The sequence below is a fragment of the Dioscorea cayenensis genome, chromosome 2 (assembly GCF_009730915.1).
Source record: "Dioscorea cayenensis subsp. rotundata cultivar TDr96_F1 chromosome 2, TDr96_F1_v2_PseudoChromosome.rev07_lg8_w22 25.fasta, whole genome shotgun sequence".
In the NCBI taxonomy this organism is placed as follows: domain Eukaryota; kingdom Viridiplantae; phylum Streptophyta; class Magnoliopsida; order Dioscoreales; family Dioscoreaceae; genus Dioscorea; species Dioscorea cayenensis.
In genome coordinates, this window is record NC_052472.1 from 8,206,247 (window position 1) to 8,227,078 (window position 20,832).

At 42.2% G+C, this 20,832-nt stretch overlaps 2 non-coding genes across 2 annotated transcripts; one reads left to right on the top strand and one right to left on the bottom strand.

The window, feature by feature from the left end:
- Positions 1-15,591: 15,591 nt before the first annotated feature.
- Positions 15,592-15,698, top strand: LOC120281056. The gene has a single exon (XR_005542485.1). It is a non-coding gene; the product is annotated as a small nucleolar RNA R71 (small nucleolar RNA).
- A 2,779-nt stretch (positions 15,699-18,477) lies between these two features.
- Positions 18,478-18,584, bottom strand: LOC120281951. The gene has a single exon (XR_005542847.1). It is a non-coding gene; the product is annotated as a small nucleolar RNA R71 (small nucleolar RNA).
- Between the last annotated feature and the right edge of the window lie 2,248 nt (positions 18,585-20,832).

The following is a 20,832-nucleotide window of genomic DNA, read 5'->3' on the forward strand; positions in this document are numbered from 1 at the left end:
TTTCTCCCTTAGAGTGACAATAAGATTGAGAGTCTATATTGGTAATCCTAATGAGTGAGTGACACATCATGAGGGTTAGACAAAGCAAGATTTGAGAGGGTAGAGAGGGTGAGTTGAGAGGTAGTGGAGCGTCCCCTTTCCCCTCCGATGTGATTTATCCTACCTTCACATTCCAAGAGTTCTTTGCGGTTATAGTAGAGTGAAGGACTAGAGGATGAACTCCTCTGGGGCTTAGTTGCGCGAGTAACATAGTGAAGCGTTGAAGTGACTTTAGCACCTGGGCTTAATTGTGACTAGGGTTCTTTTGCCTGGACCAAAGTGTTAGATCTACATACTGGACTAAAGTGTTAGATTTACACAGTGTGAGGTGTTGAGACTAGTTTATTTCTCCTGCCGGTTCATAGTGTAGAGTTAGTCACGGTTGACTTTAGGTTTGGGACTATGTATTTAAGGATTTTCAATGACTCATTAAGCATCACATAGGATACATAATAGTTGGTTTTGCGTAATTATCCTATGAGGAACAATATCTGAGTACCCGACTTTCTATCGATTGCCTTCCCTCTCATTTTATTGCGCCTCTTTTCTTATTTTCTTTAGTTTGTTTACATTGATTTTTATCCACATCACTATTATTTCATCTTCACTTAGTTAAAGTAGCAATCATCATGTTTTTGATCCTTATTCCCTGTGGATACGATACCCACTCACCTGGGATTTATTACTTCGACAAACCCGTGCACTTGCGGATCACACGCAAGGGGTATGTCAAGTTTTTGGTGCCGTTGCCCAAGAATAGGCGTTTTTAGAACCATTTTGCACTTTGCTATTTTAGCTATTCATCATTCATTCTATTTCACACTTTCTTATTCTTCCATTGTTCTAATTTGTTTCTCTTTCTGTATTTGAAGCTCCAGGTTATGACCCGAAGGGAACCCTTTGACATTGGTTAAAGGAGATACCTAACTTGAACTAACACTCAGAATAAGGGATAAAGAACCTGTGCAAGAACCGTCAAATATAGCTGAACTAGAGAGTGATGAATCTGAAAACATGGCTGAGCAAGAGGGTCAACGAAGAACACTTTTAGATTTTGTTAGACATACTATTCATGGGACACAATCAAGTATTGTGAGACCACCGGTAGCAGATCAGAATTTTGAGTTGAAGCTGGCCTTTATTCAAATGGGTCAATAATATGCACAGTTTAATGGGTTAGCCGATGAAGACCTGAGTAATCATATTGAGAACTGATAAGTGCTTGTGCGATAAGAATGCAAAATGTTCTTTCCTTATGATGAGCAGTACTTTTATCAGGTTTTAACGCTAATATGTGTGTATTTATGTTACTTTCATGCAGAGAGGCTTGTGAGGCCAAATATTAGAGAAAGAAGCTAATGTGAAACGTAAATGCACAAATTGGAGGAAATCTTGAGAAGGTTGAAACGCTAATGTGTGCCAACCTCCTCGTATTCAAGTTAGCACAACGATTTGGAGCGGCACAAGGGCAGTCACATTCAAGCATTCCGGCTTGTGCATGTATAGCAAGATCTCCACCAACATATCTGTTATTGAAGAAGAAAAACGACCTATGACATAAACGTGTGCCCGTTTACGTTAACTCGATGAAAGCATGGATTCGGGAGTGTTTGTAGTCGGCACTTCAGCAGGGCATTATAGGAAAACACTGTAGCAGGTACTGTTCATAGCCGGCCGAAGAAGGACGAAAACAGCGATTTCACATGGGCGTGCGTTAATTCCATGCGCCCGTGTGAAAAATCTACAGGGGCCCACATGGGCGTGTAGATTCCCGATTCCAGCCGTTTAAAAGATGATTTCAGCCACGATTTCAGCATTCTTTCTACATCTTTTCCGCAACTTGAGAGAGGGCTTCGGCTAGGGTTTTGAGAAATATTGGCTAGGGATTTGAAGAGGTTCTATGGCTCTGACATCATGCTCCATTTGGAAGAAGGTTAATGGAAGAGCTTTCGTCGGCACTAACCGGCGAGGTGTATCCTTGGCCGGACAAAGGGACCCTTAGATGAGTAGAGGACTCTCCACAAGACCATCGCCACGACTATTGAGTGGGTTTTCTATGAATTTTTTTCTTTTACACTTGATTTCATTGATTGTAATTAGCTCCATGGAGAACTAAACCCCCTAGTGGGTACTTGGGTATTTGTGAACCCGAGGATGTATTCATTTCATTAAACCTCTTTATTATGCTTTCAATTAATTGATGTTTTATTTAAGTTCCAATCTTGAATGCTTGATTGTATGAATACTCCCTTAGAGTGACACTAGGGTTGAGAGTTCTTGTTGGTAACCCTTGTGAGTGAGTGACACACCATGAGAGTTAGACAAATATAGATTAGAGAGGGTTGAGAGGGTGAGTCGAGAGATAGCGGAGCGTCCCCTTTCCCCTCCGGTGTGATTTATTCTACCTCTATATCCTCAAGTTCTTTGCGGTCATAGTAGAGTGAATGGGCTAAAGGATGACCTTCCGCTTGGGCTTAGTTGCTGGTGCAACGGAGTGTAGCGTTGAAGTGATTTTAGCACCTCAGGCTTAATTGTGGCTAGGGACCTTCCACCTGGACCAAAGGGTTAGGTCTACATCTAGGAAGAGGATTTATCACTTGGAATCCTTAGAACTCATTGCAATTCTATACGAGTATGAGATTGAGAGGTTATTCAATTTTTCCTCTAGGACATGTATAGAGTTAAGCATGGTTGACATTAGATTTTGGACCATGTATTTGAGGATTTCCACGGCTCAGTATTGCATCTGTTAGAAGTATAATAGAGGGTTCTTGCACTTGAAACTATTGTCCTAGATTCAGCAATATCCGGGTACCCCATTTATATCGATTCCCTTACCTTCTCCTTTACTTGTGTTGTCTTTCTTGTTCTTTTATTTTTATTATTTCACATCTTGTCACACATATCATTATACATCTTTCACTTAGTTAAGAAACAATTTAAGTGTTTTTATTCTCTACTCCCTGTAGATATGATACCCCACTCGTCTTGAATTTTATTATTTTTGACAAACCCGTGCACTTGCGGGACATACGCAAGGGGCGTTGTCAAATTTTAGCGCCATTGCCAGGGAGTAGGCATTTAGAGATACTTTGCGCTTTGTTTTCTTAGCTATTCATTCATTAATTCTAATTCACATCTTCTTTCCTATCATCGTTCTGATTTATTCTTTTTCTTTGATTACGAAAAAAAATATGATTGACATGCCCGAGTTATTCGACACTATCACGGGAATGGTTGAAAATGTGAAACAGAAAGTTCAACTATTTGCAATATAGGACACCCCGTGTAATTCCCCGGATGAACAATACACTATTCAGCAGCCCATGGAAGAGTCAATTGAAGAGTACGTTACCAGAATTCAATGGAGGAACTGTGAATTAGATAGTGTGATAGATCAGTTTGAGAGATCTGCATTGGCATCGATGAGTGATTACTTAGAAGAAAGTTTGGAGGGAGTCCTCGCTCAGTTTGATTCGTCATATCATGAACAAAGGCAAGAACTTTTCTCTATGGGAGTGTCTATGTCAGGAAGGGATACTTGTGGAATGGAAGCATTGATAGCCGTTGAAGATCATACAGAAACACATTCACTAGTGGAAGAAGGGGAGAACGAATTAGAACATGAGGCAAAAAATTTTGAGGAGATTGACAGGTTGAAGGAGAGCAATTGATGAACCACCAGAACTTGAGCTTAAAACCCTACCATCACATTTGGAGTATGCCTTCTTGATGGAAAAATCTAAACTCCCGGTGATTGTGGCTTCAAACTTGTCTGTGGATCAAAAGGGCAAGCTTGTTAGCATGTTGAAAAGGCATAAATCAGCTATTCCATGTAAAATTTCAGACATTAATGGCATAAATCCATCATTCTGCACTCATAAAATTCTAATGGAAGATGACTACAAATCTGTGATCCAACCTCAGTGAAGATTAAATCCGAAAATGAAGGAAGTTGTCAAGGCAGAGGTGGTGAAGCTCCTAGATACAGGAATTATCTACCCCATATCTGACAGTGTATGGCTGAGCCCAACACAAGTGGTTACGAAAAAAGGTGGGATGACAGTAGTGAGAAATGAAAAGAATAAATTGATTCCAACCAGGACAGTCACGGGATGGAGAGTTTGCATTGATTATAGAAGACTAAACGATGCCACTCGAAAAGATCATTTCCCATTGCCGTTTAACGATCAAATGTTGGAATGACTGGCAGGGCATTAATTTTATTGTTTCCTTGATGGCATGTCGGGATATTTTCAAATCCCCATAGCTCCAGAAGATCAGGAGAAGATCACATTTACTTGCCCTTACGGTACCTTTGCTTACAGAAGAATGTCTTTCGGGTTGTGTAATGCACCTACGACATTCCAGCGCTGCATGACAACCATTTTTGATGATCTTCTGGAAGGTATTATGGAGATGTTCATGGATGACTTTTCAGTATTCTGAGACTCCTTTGATATTTGCTTAAAGAATTTGGAGAGAGTGTTAGTGAGATGTTAAGAAATGAACCTCGTTCTGAATTGGGAGAAGTGTCACTTTATGGTCCAAGAAGTCATCGTCCTTGGACATAAGATTTCCCAAGCAGGTATGGAGTTGGATAAGACAAAGATTGAGGTTAATGAAAAGCTTCCTCTACCTACAAATGTAAAAGGGATCCGTAGTTTCTTGGGGCATGTAGGTTTTTATAGAAGGTTTATCAAGGACTTTTCCTAAGATCACACAACCATTGACCAAGCTCCTAGAAAAAGATGCTCCCTTTGATTTTGCGGATGACTGTCTGAGTGCATTCTATTTGTTGAAGGAGATATTAGTGCAAGCACCAATTTTGACAATACCGGATTGGAATGAACCCTTTGAGCTAATGTGTGATGCAAGTGACTACGCCGTGGGAATAGTTTGGGGCAGCAAAAAGATAAGCAGTTTCGACCGATCTATTATACTAGTAAGACTCTTACAAGTGCTCAAGAGAATTATACAACCACCAAAATGGAGTTGTTAGTAGTGGTGTTTGCTTTCGACAAGTTCAGACCATACCTCATTTTATCTAGGGCCATAGTGTTTACAGATCATTCAGCACTTCGTTATCTCATGAACAAGGCAGACGCAAAGCCGAGATTGATTTGCAGGATCTTATTGTTACAAGAATTTAATATGGAAATAAAAGATAAGAGGGGAACCGAAAATGTGGTTGCAGATCACCTTTTAAGATTAGAAGGTTGTGAGAGGCAAGAACCCGCAAGCAAGGAAATCAATGACTTCTTCCCTGAATAACATCTGTATGCAGTACAGGAATCAGAGTCAGAGGATACTCCATGGTTTGCAGATTTTGCAAACTATTTGTCGGGAAAGGTGCTGAAGCAGGGCCTCAATTTTTAACAGCAGAAAAAGTTTTGCAATGACTTGAAGAACTATTTTTGGGATGATCCCTACTTGTTCCGTATTTGTGCAGACTATGTGGTTTCGAAGATGTGTTTTATTGGGTGACTTTATTCTAGGATGTTTATCAGTTCATTTTATGATGTGACAAATGTCAGAGGGCTACAAACCTATTATGAAAGAGATGAGATGCCTCAGAATCTTATGCAGTTTTGTGAGGTGTTTGATGTATGGGGAATTGACTTTATGTGACCATTTCCGAAGTCCAATGGTAATCAATACATTCTGGTGGCAGTTTACTATGTTTCTAAATGAGTGGAAGCCCAAGCTCTTTCCAACTAATGATGCAAGAACTGTGGTGAACTTTTTGAAGAGGTTGTTTACTCGATTTGGGGCTTCCAACAATTATCATTAGTGATCGGGGAACCCATTTTTTGCAACACACATCTTGCCAAAGTGTTGAAGCATTATGGAGTGCATCATCGTCATGCTACCCCCTACCACCTACAAACGAGGTGACAAGTAGAAGTCGCAAACAAAGAGCTTAAGAAGATCTTAACCAAATCCATAGAACATTGAAAGCAGGATTAGTCGGAACGGTTAGATGACACACTTTGGGCTCATCGAACAACGTACAAAACTCCAATAGGGATCACTCCCTATAACTTGGTGTATGGAAAATCCTGTCATTTGCCGGTGGAATTAGAGCATAAAGCATATTCGGCAATCAAGGCAATGAATCTTGACTTGAGCAAATCGGGGGAGCAAAGAATGTTACATCTCAACGAGCTAGATGAATGGAGGTTGAAAGCATATGAGAATACAAGGATATATAAGAAAAGAATTCGGAAGTGGCATGATAAGCACATTAAGAATCCAAAAAAGTTCACAGTGGGCGATCAGGTGTTACTATTTAATTCTTGTCTACGGTTATTTTTGGGGAAGCTCAAGTCTAGATGGTTTGGCCCTTTATACAGTAACCAAAGTTTTCACCTCATGGAGCTATTGAGATCACCCATCCGGAGAAGGGTACATTCAAGGTGAATGGACATAGGTTGAAACTATATTATGGAGGGGAGGTTAGTAATGACGACAAGGAAGTATTTTTCCTTCATAAACCCCCGTGAGGTAAGATAAGGTATGTCAAGCTTAGTGACGTAAAACAACCGCTTCTTGGGAGGCAACCCAAGTGTTTACTGTTTTCTTAGTTAGTTGTTTAGTGTTTGCACGTATAAAGTGTTGAGTGTTTGTGTCTTGATTGTTAGATTCTTTTGCTAGTGATTTTATTGTGGGTTTTAATTTCATCGTGTGTTTTTATGAGGATTTAGCAAAGTTTTGGTCGTTTGAGCTATTTCTCATGGTTTTCGCTGGTATAGTTTGCATAATAGGACAGGCTCTGAGTGTGTAAACATTTTCAGAAATTTTCTGCAGAGCTTGCAGAGTTTTTAGGGCATCCAGAGAAAACACATGGGCGTGTGGAATTTCCACACTCCAGTGGATCTATATTGTGAGCTCATCCAAAGAAGGCACAAAGGCCTGGACTCGCCCTTGTGAGTGACCTTGTGACTTTCACACGCCCATGGGTAATTTCTGCACGGGCGTGCATTTTCCTACAGAGACTTGGCAACTTATCCTGAAAGCACACAGGGGCATGGACTCGCCAATGTGGGTGAACGTGTGAAAAATGCACGGGTGTGGGTAATTTCCGCACACCCGTGCAAAACTCTACAAAAGAGCTCTCTCCATCCCAAGAAAGCACAGGGGCGTGCGCTTGCCCCTGTTAGTTGGACCTGTGAATGTCTACGCCTGTGCAGAATTTCCGCACGGGTGTGCGGAACACTTAGCGATTTTTCTCGATTGGACAGAGAAGGCACAAGACGTGCGGCTGCCCCTGTGGGTCGGGCGCATGGGCGTGTGTATTTTCTGCACACCCTTGTGGATGCGTTCAGAGAGGTTGAGTGTTTTCCTGAGAGTGCACAGGGGCGTGCGTCTGCTCTTGTGATTCGCTTATGTAGAGGCGCACGGGCGTGGGTGAGTTCCACACGCCCGTGTGGATCTCCAGGAATCAGAAGGCTGCGTTCTCTCTTGATAAATCGTTTAAACCCTATTAATCAGTAGACCTTTAAACACTCAGAAAACATTCTCCGACATTCTCCCGACCTCCCACTATTGATTTTTGAGTCGAATAATTGAGTATTTTGCTGATTTCAATGGTCTTAACTTTATCTCATCGGTAAACCCTTGTTTTCTCTCGTCATCGATTTTCTTTGATTCTATTCAATTTTCTTTGTTTAAACTGGCTAATGTGCCTTAGTTTCTTGCTAGAATGATTATGATTTGTTTTTGACAAGCTCTGGAAGTGAGATAGAGGTGCAGTTGTGGAATTTGCCACCAGGGCCGTGCGGTTTTCACGCCCCGTGAATACACACGGGCGAGTGGAATTTTCGCACGCCAGTGTGGATTCCTGCAGTATTGAGTTATGAATAAATCTGATTGATTTCCTTCCAATACATGTAGTATGGCCCCGTAGATCGAAGAAGGCAACTGGTAAACATCCTAGAGAGCCTACTCCTGAATCGGAAAGCATGGAATTCACACTTCCCGAGCATCGAGCTCGAATTTAGCCACTAGCAAAGCTTAAGTTTTGTCAAACATGAATCCCGGATGTAAACTCAATTAGGGAGGCACAACAAGCACATGACATGGCTGATGAGGTTGAGAAGCTACTATTGGTGGGTAGTTGGCGCAAGTTGTTGATTATTCATGACCCTGCTATCCGCCTACTGACATTAGAGGTGCTCGCCTCATTCGAGTTTGACCATTCTTATGCTAACTTGGATAGCGTTGGTGCCATTCAGTTCAGAGGTTTTGGGCAGCATCATAGTATGAGCGTTACACAATTCTCGGTTAGGCTTGGTTTATATGATGAGGAGTACACTAAGACGAAGGAGTATGAGGATCTGCCAATTGACATGATGGGAGGCTTATCCCCCAGGAGACGTATAAAATACTATGTGGTAAGGGGTGGTATGAACCAGGAGTGTCAAAGGCCTCATGCCTTTCTTGACCGAGTTACAGATATCTCAACGCCATCCTAAGTAGTTCGGTGAACGGTCGAGGCGATAGCACGGGAGTCCTAAGCAAGCAGGAACTTCTATATTTATACTCCATGGTACGGAACGAGCCGGTTCATTTGGGACACATTTTAGCAGAGTATCTGAAGCATCAAGGACAGTATCCCAGGCTGGGTGTCATTTTCTCGGGCCCATACATTACTAGACTCATCTTGGGGATGGATCTACGAGACATAATAAGAGGGACCGAGAAGACGATAATACCAGCACCCCTCGAGTTAGAGATGATGAGATTGATGGGTATGGTCCGTAGGGTTCGGATAGGAGTTTATGCTTTGGTTCTACCAGCTCCAGAGATAGTTGAGGATGAGGGTGATGATGCCAAGGCTCCTCAGCCTTTCTCCCGAGCCTCAGCAAGCACTAATGGAGACCAAGGCACCTCCGGTGGCAGAGGACCCACTCCCTAGTTCACATGTTTTCACCATCTCTTGCCCATGATTGCTTTGAGAGGCTTAAGAGTGCTGTGGGGGTGATACGGACAGAGGTCGGTGAGGTCTGAGCAGAGATTGCTGAGATTCAGGCTACACAGTCAGCACAGTATACCGAGATGGTGGCCCGTTTCGACGTGTTACATCAGTTATTGATTGGCAGATCTCCGGCCCCTCCAGCATCACCATCACCACCTCCACCGACACCCTTTGATCTAGCACCAACATTAGTAGCAGAGCAAAAAGTAGATGACACCGACACTTGACTTTGTTTTCATCTTATTACTTCTAGATTTTTATTCCGGACTTGTATACTCAGAAAGGACTCTCCTCCTGAGTTTATTTTCATTTTTTGTTCTCGAGTTGTATTCACTACCTTATCTTTTATATACTCGAGTTGTTTTTGTTATATTGAGCTTTACTAAACCCCATCGTGTATATGTGTAGATGGTCTTGTCATTATGGGAATTGCGACTTTGTCATGGGCACGGCCAATAGTGCTTCGGCACTTGGCCTTGTGTGCTTCACAACACGTTGGAACAACAACCCCAAGGATTTAGCTCCATTAAATGCAACACTAGGAGTCAGGGGAGTATTGTTTTGATTTCTTCTCCCACATATGTTCTTGATTAATGTACATTATGAGTGAGCCTTGCATGTGTACATTGGGGACAATGTACAACTTAAGTATGGGAGGGGGGGAGGGAGTTTCATAGTGCACACATCTCTTTTATATTAATTTTGATTGATATATATGCTCACATAGAGAATGGCGGTTCACCTTAGCTGCAATGATTGTAGGAAGTTTTGCCCGATTGACACTTGTTGCACTACTCACTCTTTAAACTCTTTTGGAAACTCATGTTCGATGTTAAAGGGACTAATTATTGTTGTTTCTTTTGTTATTTGTGAAAAAAAATGGTGAAATAAAAAGAAAGAACAAAATAGTTTTATTGCTTATTTGTGCTTGTTGGGTGGAAAGAGCTACCATCTATGAAGTATGAAGCTACTCTCATAAGTTGGATGCTAGTTATGCCCTAATGAGAGAAAAAAGCTATCTCATAGGATGAGTGAAAGCTACCACTCTGGTAGAAAGAGCTACCACCTCGTAAGTGTGAAAGCCACCTTAGCGGCCGCTTTGGAAAGGGCTACCTTAGAGGATGTGTGAAGTTACTACCATCTTTGAAATTTTATTACTGTTTGTAGATAAATAAGTCCCTTGTACTTAGAACTTTGAGGAGTATACTTTGTGTTGTTTTGAATGAGTTCACACACTTGCACGATTTCGGGTTTGTTGTCCTTTTTGATTCAAGTTTTTAGCTAGAGCATTGATTTTTCATATTTAGTGTTGAAATCTCCCTTACTTGTAGAATGCTCTCTTTGTATGCTTTGGTGAACCTAAGGCCAAGAACTTCTAATATTTCCATCATCTATGCACATAATGTTTTAATTTTTGCTTGAGGACAAGCAAAAGCTTAAGTGTGGGGGAGTTTGATAAGTGCTTGTGCGATAAGAATGTGAAGTGTTCTTTCCATATGATGAGCATTACTTTTATCAGGTTTTAAAGCTAATATGTGTGTATTTATGTTATCTTCATGTAGATAGGGTTGTGAGGCCAAAATATTAGAGAAAAAAGCCAATGTGGATCGTAAATGCACCAATTGGAGGAAATTTTGAGAAGGTTCAAATGCGAAGACATAAGTCGGATTTGAAATGCTGGAATGTGTGCCAACCTCCTTGTATTCAAGTTAGCACAATGATTTAGAGGGGCACAAGGGTAGTCACATTCAAGCATTCCGGCTTGTCCATGTATAGCAAGATCTCCACCAACATGTCCGTTATTGAAGAAGCAAAGCGACCTATGACGTAAACGCTTCAACAAAACATTGTAGCATGTACTGTTCACAGAAGGCCGAAGAAAGATGAAAACAGAGATTTCATAAGGGCGTGCATTAATTCAACATGCCCATGTGAAAAATCCACAGGGATGTCCATATGGGCGTGTGGATTGCCGATTCTAGCCCTTTAAAAGCCGATTTTAGCCCCGATTTCAGCATTCTTTTCTCCATCTTTTCCCTTAACTTGAGAGAGGGCTTCAGCTAAGGTTTTGAGAGGTATTGCATAGGAATTTGGAGAGGTTCTATGGCTTTGACATTGCACTCTATTTGAAAGAAGGTTAGTGGGAAAGCTTTCGTCGGCACCGATCCGGCGAGGTGTATCCTAGGACGAACAAAGGGACCCTTGGACGAGTAGAGAACTCTCCACAAGACCATCGCCATGACTATCGAAGGGTTTTTTTATGGATTCTTTGCTTTTACATTGATTGTAATTAGCTCCATAGAGAGCTAAACCACCTAGTGGGTACTTGGGTATTTCTGAGCCCTAGGATGTATTCATTTCATTGAACCCCTTTATTATGCTTCCAATTAATTGATGTTTTATTTGAGTTCCAATCTTGAATGCTTGATTGTATGAATACTCACTTAGAGTGACACTAGAGTTGAGAGTTCTTGTTGGTAACCCTTGTGAGTGAGTGACACACCATGAGAGTTAGACAAAGATAGATTGGAGAGGGTTGAGTGGGTGAGTCGAGAGGTAGCGGAGCGTCCCCTTTCCCCTTCGGTATGATTTATTCTACCTCCATTTCCTCAAATTCTTTGTGGTCATAGTAGAGTGAATTGGCTAAAGGATGACCTTCCGCTTGGGCTTAGTTGCGGGTGCAATGGAGTGAAGCGTTGAAGTGATTTTAACACCTATGGCTTAGTTGTAGCTAAGGGCCTTCCACATGCACCAAAGGGTTAGGTCTACATCTAGGAAGAGGATTTATCATTTGGAATCCCTAGAACTCATTGCAATTCTATACGAGTGCAAGGTTGAGAGGTTATTTAATTTCTCATCCTGGACAAGTATAGAGTTAGGCATGGTTGATCTTATATTTGGGACCGTGTATTCAAGGATCTCCAAGACTCATTATTGCATTAATTAGGAAGTATAATAGAGGGTTCTTGCACTTGAAATGATTGTCGTAGGTGGAGCAATATCTGGGTACCCCATTTATATCGATTCCCTTACCTTCTCCTTTACTTGTGCTTTCTTTCTAGTTCTTTTACTTTTGTTATTTCACATCTTGTCACACATATCACTTTTCATCTTTCACTTAGTTAAGAAACAATTTAAGTGTTTTTATTCCCTACTCCCTGTGGATACAATACTCCATTCATCTGGGATTTTATTAGTTCGACAAACCCATGTACTTGCGGGACATACGCAAGAGGCATTGTCAAGAACTTCCTTGAAGTGTGTGATATGCTGACGTTCAATGGGCTTTCTGATGATGCAATTCTCTTGAGGGCTTTCCCATTCACTTTGAAAGGAAGGGCCAAACAGTGGCTCCATTCATTGCCAAGAGCTTCCATCACAATATGGAATGAAATGGTCGAAGCTTTTCTCTTCGAAATTCAACACGCTTGTGTGGATCCAAGGGGCTTGAAAGCCGCATGACCTCTATGCTAAAAATCCACAAATACACCCAAAAATCATTTCTAAACTCATTCTAAACATTTAATAACCATTTTAGCATAGAATCAAATCACATTCACCAGTTTAATTAAATAAAATCAAGTAATGGCAAAGAGAAAAGAGAATAAGGGTTTACCAACAAGATGAAGATGAAAACCTTGAAATTGGCAAGAAAACTCGTGTCAAATGTCTCTAAAATGACAGTGCAAGGTCAAGAGAGTGAATGTGTGTGATCCTTCAGCATTTGGAAGTATGAAAATGAGAAAGGCTCGATAGATTTATAAAGGAAATCACGGCCTTTTGAATTCTGTACATCCACACGGGCATGTGGGAATTACACACACCCATGTGACTCCACAAGAGAACTTCACAGGGGTAGACAGAAGCCCCTGTGTGCTCTCGGGATAGCACACTACATCTCTGAATGCGTCTACACAGGCGTGTGGAAATTATTCACGCCGGTGTGCCCGACCTACAGGGGCATGCACACCTGTGGCCTCTCTATCCACATGAGAAATTCATATAAGTATTTCACACACCCGTGTGGAAATTCCACATGGGCATGGATCATCCCAGGGCTATTTACAGGGCAATAAGATGATCCTGTGTCTTTTCGGGATGGCAAAGAACTCTCTGTAGGAAATCACACGAGCGTGTCAAAATTACCCATGCCCGTGGGTAGTTCACAGGGTCAAACACAGGGGGACACACATGCCCCTGTGTCTTCTGGATAGCGCTCTGAACTTGTATAGAGAAACACACGCCCTTGTTGAAATTCCACATGGGCATGTGATCTTCACAAGGTCATTCACAGGGGCAGACACACACCCCTGTGGAATTTCCATATGACCGTGTGTCTTCTCTAGATAACTTAGAAAAAATTACATGCTTTGCAGAAAATTTTTTGCAGATTTACAAGTATTCAAAGCCAATCTACATTATGCAAAATTAACCATAGAATCATGAAAAACACGCTCAAACAACCAAGATACTTCACCACACACAATCAAGCACATGAAAACACCAAGGATTCATGAGGAAATCACAACAATAGCGTGTAAAAGATTAAGGCACCAACACTTAGGCTTTTATTTATGGAAACACTAACTAAAAACTAGAAAAACAGTAAAGACTTGGGTTGCTCCAAAGAAGCCCTTGTTTAACGTCACTTAGCTTGACATACCTGACCTTACCTCATGGGGGCTCACGGATGAAGGTTTTCCTCTTACCCATGACCTGAAAGCATGATGAACATAGTCTTTTGAAGGTAGAGGGGAGTTATTGAGTTTGTTACTGCACAAGGGTTCGTTACCCTTACTCCATTTTTGTTCATCCCCATTAGGCTTGGGGTGGTTCTTGTGATGTCTCCTTGTGTGCTTCATTTTTCGGAGCATCTTCTTCATGATCCCTGGGTAGGTTGCACCTTGTCCTCTAGACCAAGTATCATCATGTCTTCATTCTCCATTCCTTGGTCTAGTAATCCCTCATACGGGTCCGGACACATCATTTCCTGTACATATTCATCTATTAGTTCATATGTAGTGTCAAAGAAATAAAGAGTGTCATCAAAGTCTAGAGAATGTCACATGGCTTCTGCGAGGTGGTATGTGAGCTTGTAATCCCCTAACTCGTATAGTTAACTTCTGCTCGTCCATGTCAATAAGAGCTTTGGAAGTGTACAAGAAGGGCCTTCCAAGTATTAATGGGACATCGACATCCTCATCAACATCCAACACTACGAAGTCTATAGGAAATATGTACTTGTCTACCTTCACAAGTACATCTTCAATGATGCCCCTCGGATGTCTAACTGTTCTGTCCGCCAATTGCTATGTCATCCGAGTGGGCCTAGGCTCCCCCAAGCCTAGCTTCTTGTAGAAAGTATAAGGCATGATGTTGATCCTAGCCCTTGAATTAGGCAATGCCATTTCTTCACCCATGTTATTAATGTTGCACGGAAAGATGAAGCTTTCGGGGTCCTTCTTCTTGTTCGGCATATTCTTTTGCAACACCGCAAAACATGAAGCATCTAGAATCACCGATGCACTCTCCTCCAACTTCCTCTTGTTGGTCAAGAGATCCTTCAGAAACTTTGCATACTGAGCCATTTGGGACAATGCTTCACAAAAGGAATGTTGATGTGTAACTGCTTGAATAACCCCAACAACTTCTTGTATTGCTCATCATTTTGGTTTTTCTTCAATCTTGAAGGATAAGGAATTCTTGGACTATAAGGTGGCGGTGCCACCTCCTTTCCTTTTGTTCTCTCCTCAACCTCCACGACCTCGGGTGCTTCCACATTGGTTTTCTTACTAGGGGTTCTACCTTCAACCTCACAACCAATTCTTGAAGTGATAGCCTTCACATGTTCACTCGGATTGGTTTTGGTGTTGCTTGGTAAATTCCCTTGAGGTCTCTCCAATAGAGACTTCGCAATTTGCCCCACTTGATTCTCCAAGTTATGCAATGATGCGGTGTGGTTGCAAAGTGTGGCTTCAACCGATTAAAACCTTGAATCCGATGATTGGATGAACTTGGTTAAAGCCTTCCCTAGATCGGTCATCCAATTTTCCAACCTTGAAACTCGGTAGTGCCATTGTCTTCATTGCCCTTGATTACTCAATGAAAGATTCGGGTGGCTCCTCCAACTCGGATTGTAGGTGTTGCTATATGGATTACCTTGGTTTCTCATTGCATTACCCACAAAATCCACTTGTTCTACCGAGGATGTACCACCAATAGAAATTGGGCAATCATATGGAGCCTTGTCCTCCCCCACACCCTGTGCAGTAGTTATGGCCATTACTCTATTAGAAGTTAGAGTGTCTAACTTCTTCCTCATTGACTCCACTTAGGCCGCCAATGAAGTAACTGCATCTATCTCATGAAGTCTAGCTACCTTCTTTCTGTCCCTTGTGCTTCACTGATAACTATTCATAGCCATTTCCTCAATGAGATGTTAGGGGTCTTCCGGTGTCTTGATCCCTAAGGTACCTCCTACTGCAGCATCAAGTAATTACTTCGTACTTGGGTTCAAACTGCTGTTTGCACAATTAATAGTTTAAATAGTTTGAATGATCATCTACTCTGGGAACCCATGTTGAGGACATCTCCGCAGGAGCTCCTTAAACCTATCCCATGTCTCAACTAGAGACTCCAATTCTGTTTGCACAAAAAAGGATATTTCATTCCTAAGCTTCGCAGATTTTTCGGGAGGGAAATATCAGGCAAGAAAGGCTTCTACCATCTCCTCCCATGTAGTGATCGATGAACTAGGTAATGAATGTAGCCATTGCTTTGCTCTCCCTTTCAAGGAAAATAGGAAGGCTCTCAACTTGATAGCATCATTCGTAACTTCATTGATCTTAAGCATGTCGCACACTTAAAAGAAATTCTTGATGTGATTATTTAGATCCTCATCGTCCAAACTATTTGATAAGTGCTTGTGTGATATGAATGCGAAACGTTCTTTCCTTATGTTGAGCATTACCTTTCTCGGGTTTTTACACTAATATGTGTGTTTTTATGTTACTTTTATGCAGGTAGGGTTGTGAGGCCGAGTATGAAGGAAAAAAAGCCAATGTGGATCATAATGCACCGATTTTGGAGGAAATCTTTCTAAGGTTCAAAGGCGAAGACATAGGTCGGGTGTGAGATGCTAAAGTGTGTGCCAACCTCCTCGTATTTGAGTTAGCACAACCATTTGGAGGGGCACAATTGCAGTCACACTCAAGCATTCGGACTTATGCACATAGAACAAAATCTCCACCAACTTGTCCATCATTAAAGAAGCATTCGGACTTATCCATGACGTGAACGTGTGCCCGTTTGCATTACCTCGATGAAAGTATGCACTCGGGAAGTATTTTAGGCAGGTACTGTAGTAGAACACTGTAGTGAAAGTATTGTAGCAGCACTGTTCACAACCGGCCGAGAAAACAGGAATTCAGAGAATCCACACTAGCGTGTAGAAATTATACACGCCCATGTGCAAATTCCACACGGGCGTGTGTAAAACCCACAGACCCGTGTGGTCGCCCGATTCCAGCCCTATTTAAAGCCGATTCAGCCCCAATTTCAGCATTCTTTTCTCCATCTTTTCCCCAACTTGAGAGAGGGTTTCGGCTAGGGGTTTGAGAGATATTGGCTACGGTTTTGGAGAGGTTCTACGGCTCTGACATCATCATTCCTTAGGAAGAAGGTTGGTAGGGGAGCTCCCGTCGAGGCGTATCCTATACCGGACGAGGGAATCCTTGGACGACGAGTAGAGGACTTTCCACAAGACCATTGACACGACTATCGATGGGGGTTTCTCTATGGATTCATTGCTTTTACATTCTATTTCTTTGATTGTACTTAGCTCCATGGAGAGCTAAACCCCTAGTGGATACTTGGGTATTTGTGAACCCTAGGATGTATTTGTTTCATTGAATATCTTTATTATGCTTTCAATTAATTGATGTGTGTTGTGAGTTCCAACCTTGAATGCTTGATTGTATGAACATTTCCCCTATAGTGACACTAGGGTTGAGAGTTCTTGTTGGTAACCTTGTGAGTGAGTGACACACCACGAGCGTTAGACAAAGCTAGGTTGAAGAGGGTTGAGAGGATGAGTCGAGAGGTACAGGTGCGTCCCCTTTCCCCTCCAAATTGATAGATTCCGCCTCCGTTCCTCGAGTTCTTTGCGGCCATAATAGAGTGAATGGTCTAAGGGATGACCCTCCTCTAGGGCTTAGTTGCGCATGCAACAGAGTGAAGCGTTGAGGTGATCTTAGTATCTAGGGCTTAATTGTGGTTAGGGACCTTCCACCTGGACCAAAGGGGTAGGTCTATCATTAGGAAGAGATTTATCACTTGGAATCCCTAGAGCTCATTGCAACTCTATTCGAGTGCGAGGTTGAGAGGTTATCTAATCTCTCCTCCGGGACATGTATAGAGTTAGGCATAGTTGACCTTAGGTTTGGGACTATGTATTTAAGGATTTCCACGACTCACCATTGCATCGATTAGGAAGCATAATAGAGGGTTGTTGCACTTAAAATGATTGTCCTAGGCAGAGCATTATCCGAGTAACCCATCTTTATTGATTGCCTTACCTCCTCCTTTACTCGTGCTTTCTTACTCGTTGTTTTTACTTTTGAGAATTGAATCATTGTCACACTTATCACTACTGATCTTTCACATAGCTAAGAAGCGGATTAAGTGTTTTTATTCCCTACTCCCTGTGGATTGGATACCTGCTCATCCGGGATTATTACTTCGACAAACCCGTGCACTTGCGGGATATACGCAAGGGGACCTTGTCAAGTTTTTGGCACCGTTGCCGGGCAATAGGTGTTTAGAGATACTTTGAACTTTGTTTTCTTAGCTATTTCACCATACATTCTATTTCATATCTTCTTATTCTGTCATCGTTCTGATTTCTTTTTCTTTCTTTTTGTGTGCAGCTCCAGATTATGACCCAAGGGAATCCCTCGATATTGATTGAAGGAGGTCCTGAGCTTAAACGTACACTTAGAAGAAAAGGGAAAGAGCATGTGCAAGAACAGTCTAATTTAGCTGATTTGGATGTGGAAAGATCTGAAAACATGGCAGAACAGAACGAGCAACAGTGGACATTATCTGATTATTCCAGACCTTCAGTGTTGGGGACACAATCGAGCATTGTGCATCCCCCGATTACAGCTCAGAACTTTGAGCTGAAGCCGGCATTCATCCACATGTTGCAGCAATCTGCACAGTTCAACGGTTTGGCTGATGAGGATCCAAACAGTCATATAGAGAGTTTTCTCGAGGTGTGTGATATGTTGAAGATAAACAGAGTAACAGATGATGCCATCAAGTTGAGAGTCTTCCCATTTTCCCTAAAGGGGAGAGCGAAGCAGTAGCTACACTAATTACCTAGAGCATCGATTACCATATGGGAGGAGATGGTAGAAGCTTTTCTTGCCCGTTATTTCCCTCCCGAAAAATCTGCAAAGCTTAGGAATGAGATCTCATCCTTTGTTCAGTTGGAATTGGAGTCTCTATTCGAGACATGGGAAAGGTTCAAGGAACTCCTGAGAAAATGCCCGCAACACGGATTTCTGGAGTGGATGATTGTTCAGGCCTTTTACAACTATTTGAATCCGAGTACAAGGCAACTCTTGGATGCCGCAGTAGGAGGTACCTTAGGTAGCATGACCCCAGAAAAGGCCTGTCAATTAATTGAGGAAATGGGGCTAAATAGCTACCAATGGAATGCTAGGGAGAAGAAAAAGGTGGCCGGTCTCCATGAAATAGATGCGGTAACTTCATTGGAAAATTTGAGTAAGAAGTTAGATCTTCTAACTTCAAACAGAGTGGCAGCCGTGACTAATTCCACCGGGTGTGGTGGAGGACATGCTCCCTCTGATTGCCCGATCTCTATCGGTGATGTTTCTTCGGTGAAGAACGTTGACTTTGTAGGTAATGGCATGAGACCTCAAGGAAACCCATATAGCAATACTTACAATCCGGGTTGGAATAATCATCCCAATTTCTCATGGAGTAATCAGGGTCCACAAAAGGCTATGGGCTACCGGGTTTCCAACAACAACAACAAGCCCCTCAGGTGGAAAACAGAGTCTCAGGTTTGGAAACCCGAATGAATGACTTAGAGAAGCACTTGACTAGATTTGTGCAATCTGCAAACACAAGGTTTGAATCAGTCGAGGCTACACTTTGCAACCACACCGCCTCTTTGCATAACCTTGAAAATCATGTGGGGCAAATTACGAAGTCTTTCTCTGAAAGGCCACATGGAAGCTTGCCGAGCAATATAGAGACAAACCCTAGAGAGCACGTGAAGGAGATCACTTTGAGAAGTGGTCGTGAGGTTGAAGGTAGGCTTCCGAGTGAGAAGCCAAAAAAACATGCACCCGAGGTTATAGAGGTAGAAGAGGGAACAAGCAAGTAGAAAGAGGTGGCATACCCACCTTTCAAGCCTAGAATCCCTTATCCCTCTAGATTGAAAAATGACCAAGGGAATGAACAGTACAAGAAGTTCTTGAGTTTGTTCAAGTAACTCCACATCAATATCCCTTTTGTTGAGGCATTGGCCCAAATGCCTAAGTATGCAAAGTTCTTGAAAGACTTGTTGACTAACAAGAGGAAGGTGGAGGAAAGTGCTTCACTGATTTTAGATGCTTCATGCTCGGTGGTATTGCAAAAGAACATGCCGAACAAGAAGAAAGACCTGGGAAGCTTCATCATTCCATGTAATATTGGCAATCTAGGTGAGGAAATGGCATTGGCGGACTCAGGGGCCTGTATCAACGTTATGCCATACACCTTCTTTCAAAAGCTAGGCTTTGGCGAGCCTAGGCCTACTTGGATGACTTTGCAACTAGCGGACCGAACAGCATGACATCCGAGAGGCATCATTGAAGATGTTCTTGTCAAGGTTGACAAATACATTTTTTCGGTTGACTTTGTAGTGCTAGACGTCGATGAGGATGGGGATGTACCTTTGATGCTTGGGAGACCGTTCTTGCGGACTTCCAAGTCATTGATTGACATGGACAGCGGAGAGCTAACATACCGCCTTACTGAAGCCATGCGGCATTCTTTTGATTTCCATGATACTTTATACTTTCTAGACACTACTGATGAGATTGTTGATGAATACATGCAGGAAATATTCAATCCGGTCCTATACGAGGGTTTGTTCGACCAAGAGGAGGATTATGAAGAATTAATGATGCTTGGTCCGACAGAAGAAGTACCATCTACCCCGGGGATCTTGAAGAAGTTGCTCCGGAAAAAGCAGAGGGCTAGGAGACACCACCGGAAACACTCCAAGGCTGTTGGAGACATCCGTAAACCGAAGGAGTTGGATGAACCATCGCTACGTGATCCGAAACCAGATAATTCACCCTCTATCCTCAAGACACTTTGCACATCATGCTTTCAAGTCATGGGTAAGAGGGCAACCTTCATCTATGAACCCTCGTGAGGTAAGACAAGGTACGTCAAGCTTAGTGACATTAAACAAGCGCTTCTTGGGAGGCAACCCAAGTGTTTACTATTTACTTGACTTCTAGTTTAGTTTGTTTTCATGAATAATTTGTTAAGTGTTGCCATCTTGATTTTTAGATGCTTGTGCTGAGATTTTCTTGTGGGCTTTGAATATTCATCATGTGTTTTCATGTGGAATTGGCCAAGTTTTGTTATTTAAGCTTTATTCCATGTTTTTCGCTGGTAAAACTTACATACTAGGGCAGGCTCTGAGAGTGTAAACATGTTTAGAAACTTTCTGCAGAGCCTGCAGGTTTTTCTAAGGCATCCAGTGAAGACGCACGGGCGTGTGGAAT